This window comes from Coffea arabica, chromosome 1e (genome assembly GCF_036785885.1).
Source record: "Coffea arabica cultivar ET-39 chromosome 1e, Coffea Arabica ET-39 HiFi, whole genome shotgun sequence".
Lineage (NCBI taxonomy): Eukaryota > Viridiplantae > Streptophyta > Magnoliopsida > Gentianales > Rubiaceae > Coffea > Coffea arabica.
In genome coordinates this window covers 18,574,183-18,599,955 of record NC_092311.1, presented here as the reverse complement: position 1 = coordinate 18,599,955, position 25,773 = coordinate 18,574,183, and the positions used below count along the sequence as shown (strand labels likewise).

Below are 25,773 nucleotides of genomic sequence, written 5' to 3'. Positions count from 1 at the left end.
AATCATTGTCTAATCGGAATTTCCAACTTTGTACCTCGAAAGTCTTGTCCCATTTTCTTCAAAAGTTTGACTTTAATCGATGTCTTGTGCTCCATACTATCCTTAAAACATTGTGTTCTTGCAGCTGGCTTTCCTCCTTGATTTAAACAAGAAACTTTTGTACGTTTGGAAGCTATATTGAGGTTAAACTTGTATAGTGATATGTCTTCCAAGTGAAGTGTCGAAACTCCAATTTTCTTGTGTATTTTGGCTTTGTGTTGCTAGTCTTGTGACGACCCCACCTCCCCCTAGGGCGTACCACAGAGTTTAGCGGACTGCCTGCCCAACTCTCGTTAGGACTCACTCACGCGTAACTCGAGAAAGTATCGCGTCCATAGAGAAGAAATAAAACAACAATCTCAAACTTAACATATACATTGATGTTCAAATCCAGCTACAAGGTTTATACACGCCCAAAACGTTAAAGTATTTACAACCCAAGTAAAATCAACCCAAGTCGGGTGTTAGCGCGAGTACAATAGCAAAATAAAAAAAAAAACTAGACTACGCTACTTTGTACAAGTCTCACGCCTCGCTCGTACCCCCTGTAAGGAAAACAAATGGAGTGGAATGAGCTAAAAGCCCAGTAAGGTTCCAAATAGCAAGTTGACCGTTATTTAAAAGTACAAGTATCAACGTAGCAAAAGAGCAAGCATAACAAATTCATAAAAGTGAACAATACACTTCAAGTAGCAAATTTCAAAATGAACGAGTAAAAAATTCTTTTCTAAAAGAAACAATAATACTACGAATAACAATCCAGATGTAAGGATACCGATGGCTCTCAGGAGCCAAATTTCCATTGCTTCACCAGAGTTTGATCAAGTATTAGTTGACACTCCGTCAACTTTCAAGTAAAGTAACCAGTCCAGTAGTACTTCGCTTAACTCCAATCCGTCCACCATTCAACCCCTTACCGGGCCCGAATACCAACTAAACACTGGTGGTAATACTCGAGTATACCGATTAGTCGAGGAGATAACACTCCACTCGACAACACTAGATACCCATGGTTCGTTATCTAATCGACCAAGCCCTTGCCGACTCGACTCAATTAACTAGCCAATGGGGTTTGGGTCCCAAAAAGTCAATGAGATAACACTCCAATCGACTGAATCAAAATAAAAGTACGGAGACGGGAATGAGAGGCACCTCCCACTCACATTGAGTATGGTACATGCTGCCGCTCAGCACTTATAAGTCAAGTACAAGTATAGCAAGTCAATTGCAACAATAAACAAGTATATATCATATTAGGGCAAGTGCGATAAAGTACACTCTTGCCCGATCAAACAAATTACATATCATTAAATCACATTAGTCAAGTATTGAAAACAAATGTCCAGTTCAATCAGGTATTTGGAAACACTCACCCAAAAGATGTAGTGTCTTTACAGGTCATGTTCGGGTATCAGTCCAGGTTTGGAGTCCAAATCTGCGATAAAATATTGTTTAAGAACTTAAAAAAAAATCGACTAAGATTCGAAACTTAAACGTTTCGTTTAACAAGAATCAAGTAATTGAAATTCATTTAGAGAATATTCGTAAAACTCTTGCTCGCTTTTCAAACTGTGAGACTTGGTAGCAATTATAGTTGGAAATACCATTTGAGTCGAAAGAACGAGGAAAATGTATTTCTAGTAGTCGTTATTTCATTTTCCATGGGTAAAAGTTCGGCCAAGTTCTAACTTATATACCTCGATAAAAGAAGACGCAATAGCCTAGATGGTTCAAGTGGTATTCGCTCTCAAGTCGCAAGTATATCTACCTAGCCCTCGAGCGTAAATTTGGGCAGCACGCCCTTTGTATTTACCTATTTTCCAGCCATTTATGACTTCATTCTTTTCCTCAATCAGTTCCAAAGTCACACACAAAATAATCTCATTTCAATACCCATTCAATAGGCTCAATGTCGTACAAGTACAAAATCAAGTTAGGAAAATGTCCGGAAATGAAGTTTAAGTCATAAAATAAAAGACAGATTTGACTTCGCTTAGCGTATCGGACATAACCGAAGCTACGCTTATCGAATTGGTGTGCAATTTATACTGTTTCGAAGCTAAGATAAAAGGGCTACAACTTTGATGAAGACCACTCAGTCCAGTTCGTAGTGTATCCAGGTCAAAATTTCAAATTACAGAACCAGAATCTCACAATCAAGGTAGTTAACTGCACTATGCTTAAACGATAATAACTCAGGCTACTGAAGTCCGATTGAGGTGTTTTCAGGGCCGTTGGACAGCTAAGACATAGAACTACAACTTCTATGTTTTGACCAAAGGCTAATTCAGTACGGATCAGGGTGAACAGACGCTGTCAGATTGGTGAAATGTCAACACTGTCCACAAAGCTCTACTTATGGCAGTCAGGGGTATTTTTGTCTTTTCACATACTACAGTACTCGGATTGAGCTGAATGTTTTCAAGAATCTATAAAACATCATTCCCTACAACTTTTATTTTTTGTACTAAGCCTAATTCGGCCTCCATCATGGTCAAACAGAACCGGGCAAAACAGAGCAATGAAGAATCTCAGTTCTGGAATTTAAGGTATTCAATGTGTAACTTCACATTTCTAGCTTAAAACCACTACTACTACCTCCTATACAAGCTTACCTACACCATATATCATCCAAACAACAAGAATTACAAGTGAACCATTCAAAACCCTAACTCAAAATTCATCACTGCAATCATCAAAATCACTTAGATTGGGTATCACCAAGCATGAATTCAAGTTACTACATAACTCAAACAACAGTAAGGGAAAAGGAAAGGATGGTCAGCCATAATACCTCAATAAAAGGGCTTGCAAAAGTTATCCTTCACCTTTCCTTGTGAAATTTAGCTCCCTAAGCTTCCCAAACTCTCAATTTGCAAGTTAATCGGTTTAGTTTTCTTGTTTTCTCACTCAATCAAGCAAAACCCAAGATGGATTGAAACTCTCTTTCTCTTGTTTTTCCCTCTCTCTCTCACGGATGATATGGTGGAAATGGAAAGCATTTTGAGTAGGTTTTGGTGATAAATATGGAGGAAATTAGTTGGTCAACAATTCATGAATGACCGCCACTTGTCGCGAGATGATTAACTCTCAAATTTTTTTCTTTTCCTTTGTTTTTTTGGTTAACATTTTCGGCCAACCTTAGCTGAGTATGGGGGGGATATTTTGCACTAATATCAATGATAGTTTATGGTAGGAAAGTGGTGGTCAAGTGGTGTGTTCCATCGGTAGTGAACGATACCCGTCGGTTGGAGCCGATTTTCCTTAAATCGCGTATACTAGGGTTTTAACTTATAATTCACTAACTTATTATTATCACTTCTAATCATACACTTAATATCATCTAAAACTCACTTTTAATCACTAAATTTGATACACACTCCACACCGAATAGCCACACTACGAAAAGACGTAAAACTTTAATTTATAGTAACAATGAAAGTAAAAAGGAAACCCTTGTTTCTATGATTATTTATGGCTATTGGGGAAGTGAATGTGTATTAAAATTATTGTAAATTAATAAATTCCAAATTAAAGGAAATTTTAAGAAAAATATAAGGAATTTTACGAGTCGTCACAAGTCTCTTGATGTCTTATCTAACCACAGGACTCGAGAGTGTCCAAGAGGACAAACAAGGTTTGAAGTGAAAGGATTATAATTGATCAGTGAGTGTTCCTTGTATGTTTGTGCAATAAATAACTATGTTGAATGTTTGTAAATGTTTTTTTGAGTGTTAAATGCTTTCCAATGATTGTTAAATGGATTTTCAGTGGGCGATTGTGTACCTTATCGCACTCGACCTAAGTGAATGTGTATTTTCAATGATCAAATGATTGAATATTATTTGTGCATGAATGTAAGCCATGTGTACTGTATCTCAATGGTTGAATTGGGTCCTTGCCCTTCGTTGATAGTCGACTCGAGCCAGAAGCGAACTCAATCGGGAGGTTGGTGACCCTGGGACAGTGTTTTGGTATATTTGAGTATGACCACGAAATCAGGTGGAGTATTGGCTAGTGAATGAAATGCAATGACTGAATGATCATTGTGGGAGTTTTTGTTTTCAAATGTTGGAAGTTATAAAGAAGAGAGGGACGGAGAATGACTGAATGAATGAATGAATGGCTCCAAGTGAACTCGTATCCTTTAAATAATTGAATGATTACTTCTTGAATGCTTTGAGATTGTTTATTACTGTACAAGATGTGTGAAATTGTTAAATACAATATTTGTATGATTTGACTGGTGTTTTGCTTGGATGCTTATTTGGGAACCTCACTAGGCGTAAGTTCGTCCCATTAGTTTGTTTTCTTTACAGGAGTTGAGGTCAGGAGCAGATAAGTTTGAACTAATGTGTGCTGATCCTCTTGTACATGTACTTTTGGTAGACAGATTGTGTTTTTGATCTTTGATGGTGTATCTTAAGTTTCACTTTTAGGTTGTAATTAAATTTGAATTATTGGTTGAATTATAGAACTCTGATGTTAATTTGGAGGCTTGAACGGTTATTTTGAAAATTTATTGTAGTGAATGTAATGAGTCTTGATGAGAGTTGGACAGGCGGTCCACCAAACCCTTGGGTACACCCTAGGAGGAGGTGGGGTCGTCACAATAATTATACTAACCTCCCTTCATGCAGTAAAATGACTATAATATTATTCGCTTATAGACAATTCCTACAAAAAAAAATTCTATAAATGCAACTAGTCTTTCATTCTAAAGCAACGGCTCTCTCTTTCCAACTCTCTCTCCTTTTTTTCCACAATTGCCATCTAGACAATCATCTTTTACACCCCGAATCCTCATTATTATGGAAATAGATCCTCTCTTTTGTTTTTTAATTTTCCTTTTTTGTAAGTATTATCGAATTAAAATTGCCAAATGACAAGTTGTCGGAGCAAATTTGTTGTCAAACTAAATGATGATAAAAAGGATGGCGATGATATAGAGTACAGACAAGAAAAAATAAATGATGGCAAAAAAAGAAACATGGATTGTGAAAAGTTACACTACTATGCCAATTGTGCAAAAAAGAAATTTGTGATATAAAAACTACAATCAAATTTGCCTAGAGACATGGAATGTGGTCTCTAGTGTTGCTTTGGATTGCTCTGTGTTGGTATTCTTAATGGGCTATACTATTTAGTGTGACGCCCCCACTTCTCCCAAGGGCGAATCCAAGGGTATCGGCGGGACGCCTGCCCAGTTCTCGCCATGACTCGGTACAATCCATAATTCAAAACTAGAAATACTTCAAATAACTTCATACTTACAATTAGTCAGCTCTCAAGCTTAATACAACCCAAAAGAATATTTACTACAGCCATCTGCTGAAATACAACTTAAAGTTTTTCCCAAAAGAAAACAATCTAGCACTATTCACGAGCACTTTTGGTCTCGAGCCCTGTTAAGGAAAATAAAAACGTGGAATGAGCTACACAGTCTAGTGAGGTTCCAAGACACTCTAGCAATTCTAATAAATCAAATAATTTGAGCATACCCAATGTATGATTTAAGGTTGCACATTAGCACATTAACATGAGACAGTTATTATTGTACGAGTAATTTGAGCATATCACAGGTATGGCTCAGGGTCGCATGTTGGCACATTAGCATGAAACAGTTATCATTATGTAAAATAAAAACACATTGAAGGATAAGGTGTTCCAGTGGAACCATTTCGGTCAACTGCACCTTATAACTTCATAATCCCCTCGGTTTGTCTGGCCATCACCTTATCCCTCCAGTGGAAGTACTCGAGTATACCGAAATGGTGTCCTAGGGTTCCAACCTACCCGACCGAGCCCAATCCTGTCTCGAGTAGGTCAGTAACCAAGGGCAGGGTCCAGTTCAGCTTAGAGCTTACAACATGCACAAGTAATCAAGTAAATCGGTAAACGGTAAAAATTTATCAATTTTGTAGGTCGAGTGAGATGAAATACACACTCGCCATAAAACTGTGGAAAAGTTCATGTGAACACGTAATTTACGGTAATCACATAATCAAGTAGCCAAGTAATCAGGTAAGCAGGTAATCAAGTAAATTGGTAAACAGTGAACGGTAAACGGTAAACGGTAGACAGTAAATAATCTCGGTTAACGGTAAGATTTATCATTTTAGTAGGTCGAGTGAGATAAAGTACACACTCGCCTTAAAACAGTGGAAAAGTTCATAGGAGCAATTATTGGTAACACAGAACAATTAAACACATAATGACCAAGGAGTAAACATGCCGTAAAACTATTCAAGTAATGTACTCCTATATGGAACACTCACCAATTCGAAACAAGTGAGTAAGTGCTCAAACAAGTGTTTAGGCGTTCACTTCGAGTTCCTCTTGAAGGTCCCCTTGAGCACCTGAGCAAATAACAATCAACTATTACACACTATCGCTTAAAACCCCTACTTATTGAGAAAGATTGCACCCGTTTACAATCTAAGAAAATATCACAAAAATGAGTCTCAATTACTCGTAAACCGAGGTTCAAAGGTGGGGTTTAAAACTCAAGTAAAAATCTGATTTTTATTTTTAAAATCATTGGATGGAAACAAGTAGGTATGAAACCATGAAAATAAATTTCTAGACGAACGATCGAAATCGGACGTGAAGATGCTACGTCACAATCCGGCCAAGAACTGGCCAGATATTCGGCCGGATTCGAGGCAGTGAAGAAACTCAATTTTTTTCAAATCTCACCATCTATCCGGCCAACTATTCGGCCAAGAACTAGCCGGATTCTATGAAATTATTCCCGCGCGGATTCTTTTCAAAATGGCCAAAATTTATCAAGTTTAGGGTATTCTTTGGAAAATCATAACTCACTCTCTGAAAGTCCAAAATTGAAAAATTTGGTACCGTTGAAAAATACTTCCAAAGTACTAAAAGTTCCAAGAAAACACTTTTTCATGATTCCAATTGGAAGACATTCAAATTTTGGGTCCAAGATGTTGTCTTGGAATACCAAGACAGATTTGGGTTGATTTTCGGCAAAGTTTGGAAATTCGGCAAAATTCACACAATGCGAACTAGCCTCTGAAATTTAGAAAGCAATTAGAGTTACAATCAAAGTTTAAAACACAATAAGCGGAACAAGATTCGGTGTTTTGAGCACCAAGATATAGCGGCTCAAAATTGCTGTAAAAGTGAGACTGTTAGGCTAATTTCCAGGTTTAAATCACAAACTTTGGGACTTCGGTTGGGCATCGAATTGGACTCGGAATGGCACCAAACTTGGTAGTATTATATTACCATAAAAGGGATATTCCTCTGTCAATTTTCATAGAAAAATCCATTCGGGAAGTGGGTTAACAAAGTCATTAAAGTTCCAATTTTCCAAGGCAAAGCTGCCTTGTACTTTCCTTTCCTTTTTTTTAAAACATTTGGCCAACGAATCTTTTCAAACATGGTCCATTTATGAAGACAAATGTCTAAGAAATATCCAAGATACATTTGGTAGGTGATTAACACCAAGAATTTCAAGATCACAAGTCCCAATTCAAAAAGAGTCATTCAACTAGCCAAAAAGAGGGTTTTTCATAACTGAGTCAGTTTTGAAATTCAGCCACAACTCACTCAATTCAACTTGGAATTGAGCGTGGTTAGTGGCGTTGAAAAATAAATTCATAAGGGTACAATTTCTCAGAAGGAATTGTTTTAAAATTCTGTCCACAACTAGCTCATAATTGAGCATCAAGTCGCAGATCAAAACAGGGCTTCCAGTACAGACGAGAAACAGAACAGGCAATCTTACAAGGTTGGTACGGCTCACTCAGGTTGAATCAAGGTATGAATTTTATACCGTTGGAAAACTAGAAGTGTCTAGTTTCTAATGCCACAAACGGCACTCGATTTCGACTTCGGCAAAAAAAGTTATAGCTGTTTGAATATCACTGCCAGAGCAGTACGGGACACAATTCCAGTTTTGCTACATTTTCGAAATCTCAACTTTTGGCCAACCAAATTGGATGATTTTTGGTGGAAAATTTTCACACAACCCATACAACATTTTTACATCAAAAACAAGTCAATTGGACCACAAAAAATTGCATGGCAAGGGCAGGGGCAGAAACGGTAAAAATTTCCTTTTCACTTCATTTGAGCTATCTTCCACAAAACAACTTATTTTCACTAGATTAAGCACTAATCCAACATAAATAACATCAAATCCTATCAAATCAGTTCATTAAGCCAATGTGGGATTTCATAGAGCCCACTCACAAGATTTCCAACAATATAAATCTACCCATGTGAATCTATGAGCTCATAAGTGCAATATAACTTCCATAAATCAAGAATTAAGAGGTTGATCGTTGTATACCTTCTTAGATGATTAAGGCAGAAAATTTCGGTCACTTTAAGCTCAAGAAAAATCGTGAGATGAAGCACCTTTCCTAGCTTAGGTTGATCACCGAGTGGTTTGCAAGTTGTGTGTAAATTTTTAGATGATTTGGGTGAGTTTTGAGTGATGAAATGAAGAAGAATTTTGGTGGTTTCTTCCTCCTTGTTGGTCGGCTGTCTTGAGTGAAGAGAGAGAGAGAGTTGTGCTGAAAATGAAGCTTCCTTGAGAACTTTAAGTGTGTGGTTCAAATTGTCTCAAAAGTCAACTCTCTTCTCGCGCGCACACGCACGCGTTTCGTGCTCGATTCCTTTCGAGTTTGTTTCACTTGTGTACTAAACCTCTAATGCACTTCCATTCATATTATTATTATTCACTCTTAATGGTCTAAAAATAAAGGTCTAAAGTCCCTCAATTAATCGCGCGCGCAAAAACGCATACTTCCATTTTATGCGCGATTGAGTGAAATTTCCAATAAATTCTTATAACGATAGTATAACTAACTAACACTTGAGTATTTAAACATAAAAATACCTATTTCAAGACTAATGTACAAGTTTTCAATTTTCCAAGCTTATTGTATTCTCGAATCGATTATTGTCTCCAAACACACATCCACTATTCACTCTAAACGAGCTTTCAGAAATAAATTTTCGAATCAAGGCACTTTTAAAATATTTGTAGGTCATAGTTCCATGTAATTGAGTATAAAGAGGTTGGAATAAAATATTCAGAGAAAACGGATGAGTAAATAATTAATTAAGCCAGTAAAATAAAATAAGATAAGAAAAATTCGGGTCCTTACAACCTTCCATCCTTAAAAAGAATTTCGTCCTCGAAATTCATACCTTCTGTAATCTCAGATAACTCTGAACCTTGTTGTGTGATCGTTTCATATGTTCTTGCAGATGCCACTGGTCGGTTTCTTCTTCCACTGACTTGTCGAGGAATAGTTTCATTTCCTTATTGAGTAGTAGTTTCTCGTGGATACCTGTTTGGACAGTCGTGAACTTTATGGTTGGTGCTCCCACATCCCATGCACTTTCGCCCTTCGGTATAATTCGTCGTTTCACAATATCCACAAGTCGGACGAGACGGTGTGACTTGACTTGCTTGCGAGGTTTCTTTTGATCATATCTGTCCTACTGGAGCTCCTCGTGACATAGTTCCTTTTAGTTCCTTTATCATGAGTGGTGAAGGAAGTGATAGTCTCACTCCATCCACTTCTTTTCTAACTTTTGATGGTGGTCCAATTTCTCTTAGTGTACCATTAGATACATCTCTTTTCTTCACTTGAAAGGCTCTCGGTTGGGATTTTGTGTTCTCTATCCTTTGCGCTTTCTCGAGAGCATCACTAAATGTTTCAATCTGTGCTGCGGCAAGAGCATCTTGGATTTCTAAATTTAATCCTTGGATAAACCGTCTTATTCTCTTCCGTTCCGTAGCCACCAATTCTGGAGCATATGTAGATAATTTCGTGAATCGTGTTTCGTACTCAGCCACACTCAAAGTTTCTTGTCTAAACTTTATAAAATCGTCTTCTCTCTTTTCTTGAACAAGTGGAGGGAGAAATTTCTCATTAAACTCTCGTACAAAGTTTATCCAAGCCCTTGAAGTTTGATCTCTTTCCCACTGATTTCTTATAACATTCCACCAGAATCGGGCCGCTCAAGTTGAAATACAGCAAAGGTGACTTGTCTTTCCTCCGTGTAATCCAAGGCATTGAATATATTCCTTATATTTTCTAACCAATTCTCAGCCACTTCTGGGTCAGGCCCTCCAGAAAATTTGGGCGGAAAGAATTTCTGAAACCGCTCCAAAGCTCGATCCTTCCCTATCTCTTGGTTTCCACGTTGGTTTCCTTGTCCAACCCCTTGGCCCTGTTGAGCTACTAAGAGCTCTAGTACATCCGTCATGCGAGTTAAAACTAATCCCATTTGGTCATCTCCTCTCCCAGCCCTTGGCTCGATATTTTGATCAATACCAGACCCATTATCTACTCTTTGATTTCGGGGTTGTCTAGGCTGACGTCCCTTTCGTTGTCCTCTAGTTTCCATGTTCACAGCCAATCTATATGCATATGCATAAATCTCACACTGAGCCATAATTGAACTCCACACATACCAGTAACAACTTTAAAGAAAAATGAAATCACTTACACAATTAACACTATTACCATACCAATCAAACATAAACTCGAGCTCATTAAATCATAACACAAGTTACAGTCAAATAAAGTTCATACCAAGTCAAAGTCAGTAAACAAAAGTAAACAAGTGGTTATCAAAAGTACATTCATTTCCAAGGCACAAACTCTTAAGTTCTACTCCCATCGTCCCACTGCAAAAGGTCACAAGTAGTGCTTCACTAGATTAATTGGAACTAGATGATTTCCGTTCCCTAATGTGAGAACCCGTAAATTCCTCTTAATAATTTTCCTAGGGTTTATCCCCTTTAATTGCATGTTTTCTGCATTTTCTGGCTTAGGAATTTTTTTTCTTGGTGGATTTTATGGATAAATATAGTTTTTAGAGGATTTTTCTAGCATTGGGTAGTTTTTGAAAAATTACGGATCGACTATGGACGTGGGCCCCACTAGTGCAAAAAGTTCGGAAATTCGGCCAATAAGGTTAAGTTTCGGATACTGTGTAAAATTTATCGGGTGTTAAGAGATAAGTAGAGAGTGAGATTGATTGATGTGAGAGGAAAAAAGAAAGATAAGATTGCATTAATGAAGGTGACAAGTGTCACCACTACATTGGTTTTGACTTAAGAGTTACTATTCACTTTTTTTGACTTTTGACCCATTTGAGTTAAATATCTTCAAAAATCACTAAAAATTCACCATTTCTTACCCTTGGATGGCCGGCCCTCTTAGCTCAAGAAGGAAGAAAGTTTCTTCAACATTTCAAGCTTCCAACTAGCTCAATCTTCCAAAATCAATCACATAAATTAGTTTTTACTCCATACAATCTTGCCTTTTTGTGTTAGTGGTGAGTTTGGTGAAGTTTTTGGAAGAGCTAAGGTGGTCTACAACTCCTCTTCTCTTGTTTCCTAGGTAAGTGATGGTTGAACATCCTACTACACCTAATGATGCTTAAGTGATGCTTAGTAGTAGCTAAAGTGATGGATTATGTGAATTATTTCTTGATTTGAAGTGATTTGGTGAAATTTTATATTTATGAGGAATTTTCTGGTTTAATATGAATGAGATGTTGTGGTCATCTATGATGGCTGTTAATGAGTGGAAATGACTCATGTGGGTGTGAATTGGTGATAATAGCAACCAATTTTGGGTTTGGATTGAAAAATGAAAAGTTAGGGTTCATAAACCCCTAATTCTGTCCGGTTTTGGATCATAGGGTTAGAGGCCGAATTGGACTTTTCTCAAAAAATAAAAGTTGTAGGTATTGATGAGTTTGAAGTGTCTGCAAAATTTCAGGTCATTTGGATTTGCGTAGAGTGAGATATGTCGTTTTTACTGTTGCTGTTCTGGGTTGATCAGAATGCGGAAACTGCACTAGTAATTGGCCATTTTTACTGGAATTGGTTTGGATTTTGTTGTTGGTGTCTTCTGATGAAATGTAGCTGAATATATTAGCTACCATATGCCTTTGGAATCAATGCATTTGGACCTGTATAGACCGAGTTGTACTGATTACAGTTTTGTGTGATTTGTAAACCTGCAATTACGGTTCAGGTTGTGGTATTCTGCATTTTCGACCTAGTTGTGCTAGGATTTGGACTGAGTGGCCTTCTACATTGTTGTAGACCTGTTTCATAGCTTCGAAACGGTGGGTCTTGCACCCCCATCCGATAACCGTAGTGAAAGTGGTGTCATTACCGCATTATGAGGTCAAATACGTTTTTTTTTGTTAAGGCCTAAGTTAAAGCCATTTCTTAATTTCTGGTTACCTATGATGCTTATTCATGCATATAAACCCTATTGGGGGTTATGATTGGCATGGCTTTTTGACTCGTTATCGAGTCTCATTGTACTTGCTTACATGTTTTAAGACTTACTCTTATTCCGGTCATTTCCTAGCTAACTTTTGTACTTGTACTGCTTTGAGCCTAGTGAACGGCTTTTGGTAAATGAGATGACTTTTGTGTGAAATGTTGGGACTGATTTGAGGATATAATGAAGCCTTAATGGCTGGAAAAGTAAGAAATTTAGGGGAGGTGCTGCCCGATTTTATAGGCCGTTTGGTTCCTTTAAGTTGGATTTGCCTTTTTGTGGAAATGAAAGGCTTTTGGGTTGTTTGTGCCTAAGTCTTCATGTTACCTTTTCGTTTCTAAGAAAATCATGTTTTGCACCCTTGCATTAGTAACTATTTGGCGAGGCATACGACTAGTAGTCGAGCCTCACATGTGCATTCTGTTTACTCGATTCTGGAAGTAAAACCTTCAATTGGTTTATTTTGATTATTTTAAGATTTCTTGGCGATTAAGGCCAATCTGAAGTGAAAACTTTTGAAGTTGAGCCGGTGAGTGTATCACTCCCCTCCATTGTTGTTTAACTTGATTTCTGCTCTGCAATCTGTTTATTTGTTCGAGACGAGGGTGTACTTTATCACACTCGTTCTCTTGTCTGTTCATATGCCAATTTACTATGCAAAATTTGAATCTGTTATCTGTGTCTGCATCTGTTCGGATTTCTATGACCTATGAGCTCAATCCTGTGGCTAAGTTATTCGAGTCGGGCCGGCAAGGGCCTGGACGATTAGATAACGAACCACGGTAGTCTGTTCGGGGATTTTGGGTATTGAGACCCTTGATTCCGGGTATACTCGAGTATTACCATTTCTGTTCGGTTGAGGTGAGCGGGCCCGGTAAAGGGGTGTTTGGTGGACGGAATTCGGTGTAAAGAGGGTTCTACAGACGCGTTGGTTCTATATGCGTTGACGGAGAGTCAACCGGTTTAGATCAAGTACTGCGCTGGAAATTTGGCTCCTGAGAGCCACCCGTATCCTTCTGATTTGAATCATTGGTTCCTTTATTTACATCTGACATGTGTGTCTGATTTGTTAAATGTGAAATGCCATGATTTTAATGTTATCTGTTTGGTACCTCATTGAGCGCAAGCTCACCCCTTTCTGTTCCTTTTGTTTTCCTTACAGGAAAATAGACCCTTTTGGTCTGGATTTGACACATGGCTGCCAAATTGAGCTAGTTGAACATACCTTTTGTATAGCTCATGTATTAAAACCCTAAGTGTACTTTTGGGGCGTTTCCTCTTTTGATTTGGCAAACCGTACATGTATCCACTTTTGAACCACTTTGGTATGCCCCTTTTGGGTTGTATATGCTAACTTGTGAGATGTAAATATTTGCTCAACGTTTGGTTGGGTTTTGACGTGTCGGTTCCTCTTCATGGCCGACTCCGACTTTGTTTTTTTTTTATTTATTTTTGTGGGTTCAACTTGTTTACACGCGGTTGTATGACCCGAAAAGTATTAGATCGCGCTAATCTGAACCGTTAGTCCTGGCGAGAGTTGGGCAGGCAGTCCGCCAACCCCTTTGGTTCGCCTTAGGGGAAGGTGGGGCTGTTACACCTAACACGTTCAACTTCAATCCCAACACCAAGATCTTCTGGGCTACGATATTCTCCACCTGCCGCTCTTAATTATTGTGCCATCTTAGCCAAACGATTATTGGTTTCCTGTAACTATTCAAGTGAACTATCGGTTCATTCGTATTCCCCCACAAATGGAGATCTCAAGTCCTTAGGATTGCCCTCAACTCTTAGATACTTGGGTACAAGAATCCAAAACAAGGTAATTCACAACTCGAGCCGGCCGGTCGCAAGAGTAAATCACCACATTCGAGATTCCTACCCAACATACATATCTAATTTTCTCCAAGTATCAAGATAAAGATTTTATACCTATCACATCCATGATCCATAGTTTCACTCTAGAAGAGCACTTAATCCTTTTTTTCATTCACATCATAGGGAACATAACACCACTTGGTCCAAACTCACCCCGCGCAGATACCACGCCAAGCGGTTCTGATTTTCATCCCTACAAGCGGTCACTTAACTTTCAACCAATCCCACAGTCCGGCATCCCAAACTTTTAAACCTAGAATACACTACAAAGATCTGAAATCTAAGTTCTGATACCAACTGTGACGTCCCCACTTCTCCCAAAGGCGAATCCAAGGGTATCGGCGGGACGCCTGCCCAGTTCTCGCCATGACTCGGTACAATGCATAATTCAAAACTAGGAATACTTCAAATAACTTCATACTTACAATTAGTCAGCTCTCAAGCTTAATACAACCCAAAAGAATATTTACTACAGCCATCTGCTGAAATACAACTTAAAGTTTTTCCTAAAAGAAAACAATCTAGCACTATTCACGAGCACTTTTGGTCTCGAACCCTGTTAAGGAAAATAAAAACGTGGAATGAGCTACACAGTCCAGTGAGGTTCCAAGACACTCTAGCAATTCTAATAAATCAAGTAATTTAAGCATACCTAATGTATGATTTAAGGTTGCACATTGACACATTAACATGAGACAGTTATCATTGTACGAGTAATTTGAGCATATCACAGGTATGGCCCAGGGTCGCACGTTGGCACATTAGTATGAAACAGTTATCATTATGTAAAATAAACACACATTGAAGGATATGGTATTCCAGTGGAACCATTTCGGTCAACTGCACCTTATAACTTCATAATCCCCTCGGTTTGTCTGGTCATCACCTTATCCCTCCAGTGAAAATACTCGAGTATACCGAAACGGTGTCCCAGGGTTCCAACCTACCCGACCGAGCCCAATCCTGCCTCGAGTGGGTCAGTAACCAAGGGCAGGGTCCAGTTCAGTTTAGAACTTACAGCATGCACAAGTAATCAAGTAAATCGGTAAACGGTAAAAATTTATCAATTTTGTAGGTCGAGTGAGATGAAATACACACTCGCCGTAAAACTGTGAAAAAGTTCATGTGGACACGTAATTTACGGTAATCACATAATCAAATAGTCAAGTAATCAAGTAAGCAGGTAATCAAGTAAATTGGTAAACAGTGAACGGTAAATGGTAAACGGTAGACAGTAAATAATCTCGGTTAACGGTAAGATTTATCATTTTAGTAGGTCGAGTGAGATAAAGTACACACTCGCCTTAAAACAGTGGAAAAGTTCATAGGAGCAATTATTGGTAACATAGAACAATTAAACACATAATGACCAAGGAGTAAACATGCCGTAAAACTATTCAAGTAATGTACTCCTATATGGAACACTCACCAATTCGAAACAAGTGAGTAAGTGCTCAAACAAGTGTTTAGGCGTCCACTTTGAGTTCCTCTTGAAGGTCCCCTTGAGTGCCTGAGCAAATAACAATCAACTATTACACACTATCGCTTAAAACCACTACTTATTGAGAAATATTGCACCCGTGTACAATTTAAGAAAATATCACAAAAATGAGCCTTAATTACTCGTAAACCAAGGTTTATAGGTGGGGTTTAAAACTCAAGTAAAAATCTGATTTTTATTTTTAAAATCATTGGATGGAAACAAGTAGGTATGAAACCATGTAAATAAATTTCCAGACGAACGATCGAAATCGGACGTGAAGATGCCACGTCACAATCCGGCCAAGAACTGGCCAGATATCCGACCGGATTCGAGGCTGTGAAGAAACCCAATTTTTTTCAAATCTCACCTTCAATCCGGCCAACTATCCGGCCAAGAACTAGCCGGATTCTATGAAATTATTCCCGCGCGGATTCTTTTCAAAATGGCCAAAATTTATCAAATTTAGGGTATTCTTTGGAAAATCATAACTCACTCTCTGAAAGTCTAAAATTGGAAAATTTGGTACCGTTGGAAACTACTTCCAAAGTACTAAAAGTTCCAAGAAAACACTTTTCCATGATTCCAATTGGAAGACATTCAAATTTTGGATCCAAGATGTTGTCTTGGAATACCAAGACAGATTTGGGTTGATTTTCGACAAAATTTGGAAATTCGGTAAAATTCACACAATGTGAACTAGCCTCTGAAATTTGGAACTCAATTAGAGTTACAATCAAAGTTTAAAATACAGCAAGTGGAACAAGATTCGGAGTTTTGAGCACCATGATATAGCGGCTCAAAGTTGCTGAAAAAGTGAGACTGTTAGGCTAATTTCCAGGTTTAAATCACGAACTTTGGGACTTCGGTTGGGCATCGAAATGGACTCAGAATGGAACCAAATTTGGTAGTATTACATTACCATATAAGGTCTATTCCTCTGTCAATTTTCATAGAAAATCCATTCGGGAAGTGGGTTAACAAAGTCACTAAAGTTTCATTTTTCCAAGGCAAAACTGCCTTGTACTTCCCTTTTCCTTTTTTTAAAACATTTGGCCAACGAAACTTTTCAAACATGGTCCATTTATGAAGACAAATGTCTAAGAAATATCCAAGATACATTTGGTAGGTGATTAACACCAAGAATTTCAAGATCACAAGTCCCAATTCAAAAAGAGTCATTCAACTAGCCAAAAAGAGTGTTTTTCATTATTGAGTCAGTTTCGAAATTCAACCACAACTCACTCAATTCAACTTGGAATTGACCGTGGTTGGTGCCGTTGAAAACTAAATTCATAAGCCTACAATTTCTCAGAAGGAATTTTTTTAAAATTCTATCCAAAACTAGCTCATAATTGAGCATCAATTCGCAGCTCAAAACAAGGCTTCCAGTACAGACGAGAAACAGAACAGACAACTTTACAAGGTTGGTACGGCTCACTCAGGTGGAATCAAGGAATGCATTTTATACCATTGGAAAACTTGAAGTGTCTAGTTTCTAATGCCATAAACGGCACTAGATTTCGACATCGGAGGAAAGAGTTATAGCTGTTTGAATATCACTGCCAGAGCAGTACGGGACACAATTCCAGTTTTGCTACATTTTCGAAATCTCAACTTTTGGCCAACCAAATTGGATGATTTTTGGTGGAAACTTTTCACACAACCTATACAACATTTTTACATAAAAAACAAGTCAATTGAACCACAAAAAATGCATGGCACTGGCAGGGGCAGAAACAGTAAAAATTTCCTTTTCACTTCCTTTGAGCTATCTTCCACAAAATAACTTATTTTCTCTAGATTAAGCACTAATCCAACATAAATAACATCAAAATCCCATCAAATCAGTTCATCAAGCCAATGTGGGATTTTATAGAGCCCACTCACAAGATTTCCAATAATATAAAGCTACTCATGTGAATCTATGAGCTCATAAGTGCAATATAACTTCCATAAATCAAGAATTAAGAGGTTGATCGTTGTATAGCTTCTTAGATGATTAAGGCAGAAAATTTCGGTCACTTTAAGCTCAAGAAAAACCGTGAGATGAAGCTCCTTTTCTAGCTTAGGTTGATCACCAAGTGGTTTGCAAGTTGTGTATAAATTTTGAGATGATTTGGGTGAGCTTTGAGTGATGAAATGAAGAAGAATTTTGGTGGTTTCTTACTCCTTGTTGGTCGGCTGTCTTGAGTGAAGAGAGAAATAGAGTTGTGCTGAAAATGAAGCTTCCTTGAGAAACTTAAGTGTGTGGCTCAAATTGTCTCAAAAGTCAACTCTCTTCTCGCGCGCACACGCGCGCGTTTCGTGCTCGATTCCTTTCGAGTTTGTTTCACTTGTGCACTAAACCTCTAATGCACTTCCATTCATATTATTATTATTCACTCTTAATGGTCTAAAAATAAAGGTCTAAAGTCCCTCAATTAATTGCGCGCGCAAAAACGTGTACTTCCGTTTTATGCGCGATAGAGTGAAATTTCCAATAATAAATTCTTATAACGATAGTATAACTAACTAACACTTGAGTATTTAAACATAAAAATACCTATTTTAAAACTAATGTACAAGTCCCCAATTTTTCAAGCTTATTGTATTCTCGAATCGATTATTGTCTCCAAACGCGCATCCACTATTCACTCTAAACGAGTTTTCAGAAATAAATTTTCGAATCAAGACACTTTTAAAATACTTGTAGGTCATAGTTCCATGTAATTGAGTATAAAGAGGTTGGAATAAAATATTCAGAGAAAACGGGTAAATAAATAATTAATTAAGCCAGTAAAATAAAATAAAATAAAAAAAATTCGGGTCCTCACATTTAGCATCAATAAGGTTGCAACCATTTGGATTGAATTTGGATAATGACATTAGTCAAATCAAACGCTAAATTTAGGCAAAAAAAAATTAAGACTAAAGATTATGTTCAATGCAAACTTCAATTGTCATAGTTGATTTGCACGCGAAGTCTTGGGGCGACAAAGATGGATAGTGATAATTGTGAAAATATGGGCATGAAGTTGCAACATGGAAAAATTCATGAATGAGTTTTTCCCCCTTCTAATTAACAAAGGGGTATTTTAGAATTTTTGAGGATAAATTTAGCATGCTAGGTCTATATTATTACTAAAATGCTAATCTTAGGGGAGGTAAATCTAATTCTTTAAACTAGAGGGACCTACCTGTAATTTCAGAAACCTCCTCTAAGGGGGTTTCTAAAATTATTCTATTAGATAATGGACATACAAAATTTTTGGTTAATAAAGTTTTTAATTTTCTTAAAAATTAAAAGTTTGAAAAAAGAAAACTAATGTGGAATAAAAAATGAGATCAGTGAAAAAAAGAAAAAGATAAAAAAAAAAAGGGTAATTTAGTTGTTCAGGGGTTAAGTGATACAAAATAACCATCAAGGGGTAAAGTGAGAATGAGGATATATTAGGGGATGAATAATTAATCCATAAAAAAAATCATAATCTGTTAAATTCCGCAAAAGCTTATCTCCATTGCTAAGCTCTGTGGCTAAACAGTTCGATCCAAATGCTTCGTCTTCTTCGAAGCTCCACTTCTCTTCAAATTCCACATCCATTCGCTCTCCACAAAAATCACAGAAAATCAGCATCCGGGCTTGGATTTCATTGGGACCAAAAATTGCTACCTAGAAGAAGAAACAGCAACTTTCGCTCACTCGGTGCCGTGGACAGAGACTCTGACTTTGAGGTTGATCCAGTTAAGGCCCGGGAAGCTCTAGAAAAGCTTGACGAACAGCTTCAATCTCTTGCTCAGAAACAAGTCGACCCTCCAAAATTCAGAGGTATTCTGGCTTTCAAATCTATGTATCTCTCTGCCTTTATGTCTTAACTATTTATTCGGTGTGTCTTTTGGCAGTTGGTTCTATTTATGCTGTGGAATATGCAATTAAGTTTTTGTTTGCATGTAAAAGTGTCTAATCCCGTTCCTTGTAGTGTGCTGAAACTCGGTTCGCGTCTTGAGCCTGCAGGTCCAGGGCGTGACAGAATCAAACTCTAATACTGAGGAAACTTCAGTAGATAAGGAAACGAGAATTGACAATTTGTTGGCCTTGAATTACAACCAAAAGACTCTCTTGTTGTATGCAATCAAGAAGAGTGTTTTGAACAAATTGAATTGGGAGGAAGCTTCTTTTTAGGCTCTCTATTCTACATGCTGACATAGTTCATCCCTTGCTAATTGCTACTAAGATTGAGTTCTATTCAGCTGGCTAAGTTTTGTCATCAGTCTTAGTATGATGGTACCTACCGTATTCATAGCTTGTCTCCAATTTTATGCATGTGAAAGTATTCTGCACAGGCTGTTGGTTATATTTTTCTCTTGTGAAATGAATATATTAAGATTTTTTTAGGCAAAGTATTTTTCATCTATTGAGTTTATAAATCCACAGCTCTCTCTCTCCCTCCCTCCCTCCCTCATGCCTTTTGGATCTGAAATTTTCTGCTTTGTCCATATGCATATCATAAGCGTATGAAGAGAAGCATAGGAATGCGTTAAACTCCTCACTAGTTGAGGGCTGACATCTTAAGGTTGGAGATCATAATGGCATAAGAGTTGGCTACTGACCCTACTCTAAGCCTCCTTAGCTTATAAGGAGAGATGCAATTTCCATCTATGCCAAGTTTCTGTGACTCAGGGCCTCCATTGCTGTGCCTCAGGATATTCATAACTTAGTAAAACCAAAGACTTTCCTGGTTCTTCAACAATTTTGCAATGAGATTCTCAAGAACCCAACAGGCATGACAGGAAAACTTAGTGAACATGTAAGTCAAATTAAATTTCTTTTAACTTCACCACGGCTGACAAAGGTTCCATCCTATATGACTTTGTACAACTTTACTTTATCCCTAACTTAAAAAGCAATGAAGTCCTGAAAATCATGCCATCATGTAGAGACTTATTTATGTGATTCTACTGTTATACTCCCGGAGAGAGACAATCTTATTTTCATCTTCATTGAGGAGACTGAGAAACATAATTAAGTTACATAATTTCATGTTCTCACTGTTAGACCTGTCTATAACTACAGAAGCATAGTATAGGATATTTCTGATTGAGGGTAATTTTTTAGTTGTGACTTGCTCCTGTGGGATGAGATTTCTTTATTTAGGGTGTTGCTCGTGATGAGTGTTCTTGCAAGATTTGGTTTGAACGTCATAATGTGATCCAGATTGACGCAATTGGCGGATAATAGAGTTTCAAGCAATTCGTTGCTATCTGTCTAGTAACTCTTCTTTGTCTTTTTCTAAGTTTGAAACTATTCTTCATCTCTGTTACCTTTTACCTTGGTTTTTGAGTTTCTGGGAGCCTAAGATTGTCTATGAGATTTTAAGACAGCTGTTATATGAGGTTACAATTCATTTTTTCCGTATATTAGGGGGCTTGAGAGTTGAAGTCTTGAGATCGGTATGCAAATAGAATGCCAAGTTTATCACATGGTAAAAAGTTACACTTAGACATGGAATCCTTAGAACATTTTCAGACAGGAGGAAAGGACTATAAAGTGAAGGTTTCAATGTGAATTAGGATTTGACACAAATAGCAAGAAAGGAAATTGACATATTTATTTCATTGGATGAGGCAGTACACATGAAATCTAATAACTGTCAAAGCAAGATGAACTTTGCAATTGTAATGAGAACAGCTAAGTGGCCAGAAGACTGTTCAAACTGGAGGACAGATTCCACTTTCAGTTGCAATTTCCTTGTTACAATGCAACCAAATTTTGTATTTTAGCTACAATAGAATGGTGGTTTGGGGAATTAGATAACTGATCTTCCATGCTGGTGTAATTTTCTATTGACCATGTATTCCTGATTGAGTAGATTTCACCAAAATCTTAAAAACATTTCCTTTGAGGTAAAAGGAAAATGGGAAAGACCGAAAAACAGAAGTAGAGGTTAATGAGCATAATAAGGCTTAACCTTAGTTTCTGAAAATTTTATACTTAATTCTTAATGTGGTAAGGTCAAAATACACAACAAAACAAGTCAAATGCTTAAGGGTCAATGAAAGATGAAATATCAATGATGTTGCAGGCTGAACAACGAGAACATATTGAGCAACAATAAAAGATGACAACAATCTCCACTGAACATTCTCTACTAGAAGTTATTGTTTCTTACTCTGTTTTGCTAAAGTCACCGACTAGGATACCACCTTATTATATGTATTTCAAATATTTGTACTAACTATTGTCAAAGATGAATAATGCTTGTAACTGATGAAGATCTTAATTGATGGATAAGGAAAATTTGATTTGGTCGTATGTGGACGTCTGATATTGCTGGCAGTTTGCAACTCGATTTTGTATGATGATTCTCTAGTCATGCCTTTATGACTTAAAAATTCAGCTTACTTGACTATGTAATATGCTCCAGATAGACAAGAACAGGATGAAACATTTTTGCTGTAAAACCTTTATTCTCTAATAAACTCAAGCAAAATATGTCATTTATATGACTTCCGATTGGATACCATTATATGGATCTGAACTGAAATAAGCGAATTGAAAATTCATTGTAAAAGTGATGTCCAAATATGCCAGCATTCAATGAGATGTCCTTGAAATTTAAGAGCAACTAAAGCAATACCAAGGTATCACATTGCAACTAAGAGGAAAGTTTGAAATGATGCTGATCAGCATGGAGTTTCAACTACTCGTACTAAAAAACTTAGTTGACATATACAAGTCTTGTTTTTGCTATTTTGCAGGCGGAAACAATAATTGCATGTTCTAAAACACTCAAGGTTGTGAGCCTTGTCCATGTGACTGCCTATGACCAATGACACAGAAATTGTAGTATCTCTACTGTAAGAGATACTCTAGACCTCCATTTTAGACTTCTGACTTTGAGTATTCAAGAGAAATGAAGTTCCCATTAGTTAGAAAATTGAAAATTTTTCTACATTAATGTGGTGATGAAAAAGAAAATCAGTAAGCAAAGTTGAAAAGGTCAGAAATGGCAATGAAAGTAACAGAAATCCAGGCCCAATCTCTTTCTATCCCACCCTAAAGGGTAAAAGGGAAAATCAAGCCAGGGATAGAAAGTTTTAGACAGATGCAAAGAAGGCTGAGAGTATAACAGGCACAATGTACCTATCAGTCATTGCTTTTACTTAACTAATTCATCTGAATTCCCTTTCATGATATGCTTTTAGGCATGTCCAACACTTATTCTGTTCAATTTCCGTGCTTATTTTTCACATCTCCATTCAGAAGTTTTTAGGATATGATGAGTTTTAACCAGGTAATTTTGATACAAATTAATACATGCTGTAGTCTAATGAGCTTGTTTTATCCATTGCAGCTTCAGATCTAAAGCAGCTAGAAGGTCAAATGAGAGAAGAGACTACAGAAATTTCAGGGTCATTTTTAGTGTACGCAGCTTCAGGTCTCCTAATATTCACAATTTTCTACAATGTATTGTTTCTAACTGTTATAAAGCCAGCAATAGATGGGCAAAATGAACCTGTTGAAATCACCAGCTCTTCAGTAGAATCTGAAAAAAACAGCTCCTTTACCGGGGGCATTACTTGAGCCTTGAGATACCAAAGTTTGGATGTCTATGCTTAAATCTAAGCATCTGACTTATTTCGTACTGATTAATAGTTTTTAAAGTTATCAGCCAAACTGAGTTGCCGGGTTGAATGCTAGAGCTATTCCTGGTAAGGACAAAGCTGCTAAGATTGATAGAGCCTAAGATGTCCCGGCAAAGCTTTTGGGAAGAGCAAAAGAGGGGTAGTCTTGTGTGTAAGCATAGCATTTCTGGTCGAACTCGTAAACTAATGCACATCCAGCAGGAGCTTGAGAACGACTATTGTGTTACTGTAGCGCAGCAAGTATGATGATAGTGCTATGCGTACCCCTCTATTTCCTTTTCTTTCTTCACCTCTTCCATTCAAAGATCTCGCGTTTGAATGTCTGTAACAAAAATTTTAGGATAATTCTGTAATCAGCTTTCCTGTCTTCAGATCTGAGAATCATTTATTAAATGTTTTGTATGTTTATGCGGTTGTTGCCAGTCGTTCTCCGGGAATTTTATTATCTAGCATCATTGTTTGTCTTATCTTGCAATCAACGGAAAGAGGAAGTCCTGCAGCTGCATATTGTGGCAGCAAAACTGGCTTCATTGCAGTCCATATGGAAAATGTCCATTTGCAGTTTACTATCCAGAAGCTAACGCTGAATCCATCTAACAAACAAGTCTAACATAGTTTAGTAAGATTAAAGGGTTTTGAAAATACTCCCGTTAGAATTGTCTTGCTAAGATCTTTTTTTACTCATACACCATCATGAAAAGTGAAAATTAAGGGTCCGTATATGGATCAATGTAAATTATGTTCCAAAGAAAATGATTCAAAGAAAATAATTTCAATGAAAATGATTGGTTTTTACATAATTTTCCCGTGTTTGGATGACTTGATCAAACTCTTACTTTTCACAATCACGAAGCTGTTATAATGTTTATCTTGGGATTCGGGGCTTCTCAAGTTAAACTTTTGTTCCGTTTAATTATGTAACTTTTGCAATATTTGGTATAAAATGATACGGTTTACATTTATCCCGTCATCGAAAAGTCTCCTCCAAGTACCCTCATGTGGAGTTTTTAATGAACCAATCTGTTCATGAACAAGTTCGTATTTGACAGGTTTGAATTTGAGGAAGGTTCGATCGTAATAAACAAATAAAGTTTGAACATAATATTAAACTCATTTAATAATCAAGTCAAACATGAATCTGTTCCCAAACTATTCAAAGAGATTCATGAACACATATATAATTATAAAAAATAAGTACAAGTATAAATATATTTAATAGCATTAAATGTACGTGTATGTACCTTATATTTTTTTAAAAAAGAAGTAATTATACATAAAATTAATATTATTTATTTTCTAAAACAAAGAATATAATTAAAATTATTCTAATTTATGTATTATTTTTATAAAATACAATTAAATCATTTTCAAATTTGAATTTGAACTTGAGTTCAAGCTCGAATTTGGCTCATTTAGTTTAACGAGTCAAGCTTGAATTCCAACTCGAATATCTATACAAATTAATCAATCGAATTCAAGCAACATTTATAGCTCGTTTAATATTCTTCGATCAAACTTGAAATTGTTTGCATATTAAACGAACAAAGTCTAAACACCAAGTATTTGACTTGTTAAAAGCTCTACCCTCATCTGTATTAGCTTCTCTCCAAAAAAACAGGGGAGGAAAAAAGAAATAGGACAATTATGAAATGACAGTTGACGGTAATAAAAAAATAGGATAGCTAATTCACCGTTAAAAATAGAGAAGTTTTGTTGCTAGATTTTCTGCTTTCCTTGTTTTCAAATTTAGGACAAAAGAGATGAGAGGCGCATTGATCTTTCATACATTTCATGGGTTAATTCCATTTTATTCCCTCAAACTATACACAAAATCCCACTTCAATCCCTAAACTTCAAAATCACTTAAGTCCTCAAACTATAAAGGAGAAAGAACTGAGATTTTCAACTTTCTCAACTTTTCCACCCATTTCCATTAATCAATTTTCATCTTTTCATCCTAAATCTTCACTCACTCTCTGAACTCTGGATTTATTTCTTTTTCTTTTTCTCAATCTCCATCGAGATTTCAGAGTCCACTATGTTAGCAAATTCTCTGCTTAAATTTGACTGCTTACCAAGTTTTTAAAGAAGAAAGAACTGAGAAAAATGGCAGGTCATTGGTAGAGTCAAGGATGCATAAGCGTGAATATGAGGACATTCGATAGGAAGGCTGGGCAAATGATAATGGCGATCCTTTTAGTAATGATAGCTTCTTTTTACACCAGCATCCTTTTTGGTTGGAATGGCAATGGCAGCGGAGGGGGCAATGTCAATTTCAACAATGTCCCAGTTGAACAGTACTTCAATCTTCCAATACTAGAGCAGTCCTATCATCCTCTAGTTGGTAATAAAATTCTCTTGTTTTTCCTTTTTCAAATCTAACTCAAAAAAGTTTGTACTTATTCGTTTGGTGGATTATTCATTACCTTAATTAAGAAGCTTCTGTACAGATTTCGT

The 25,773-nt window shown here is 36.9% G+C and overlaps 1 long non-coding RNA gene across 1 annotated transcript; it reads left to right on the top strand.

Moving 5' to 3' along the window:
• The first annotated feature begins 19,141 nt into the window (after positions 1–19,141).
• On the top strand, positions 19,142–23,738 carry LOC113701329 (uncharacterized). The gene is made up of 2 exons (XR_011816147.1): positions 19,142–19,498; positions 23,025–23,738. It is a non-coding gene; the product is annotated as an uncharacterized lncRNA (long non-coding RNA).
• The last annotated feature ends 2,035 nt before the right edge of the window (positions 23,739–25,773 follow it).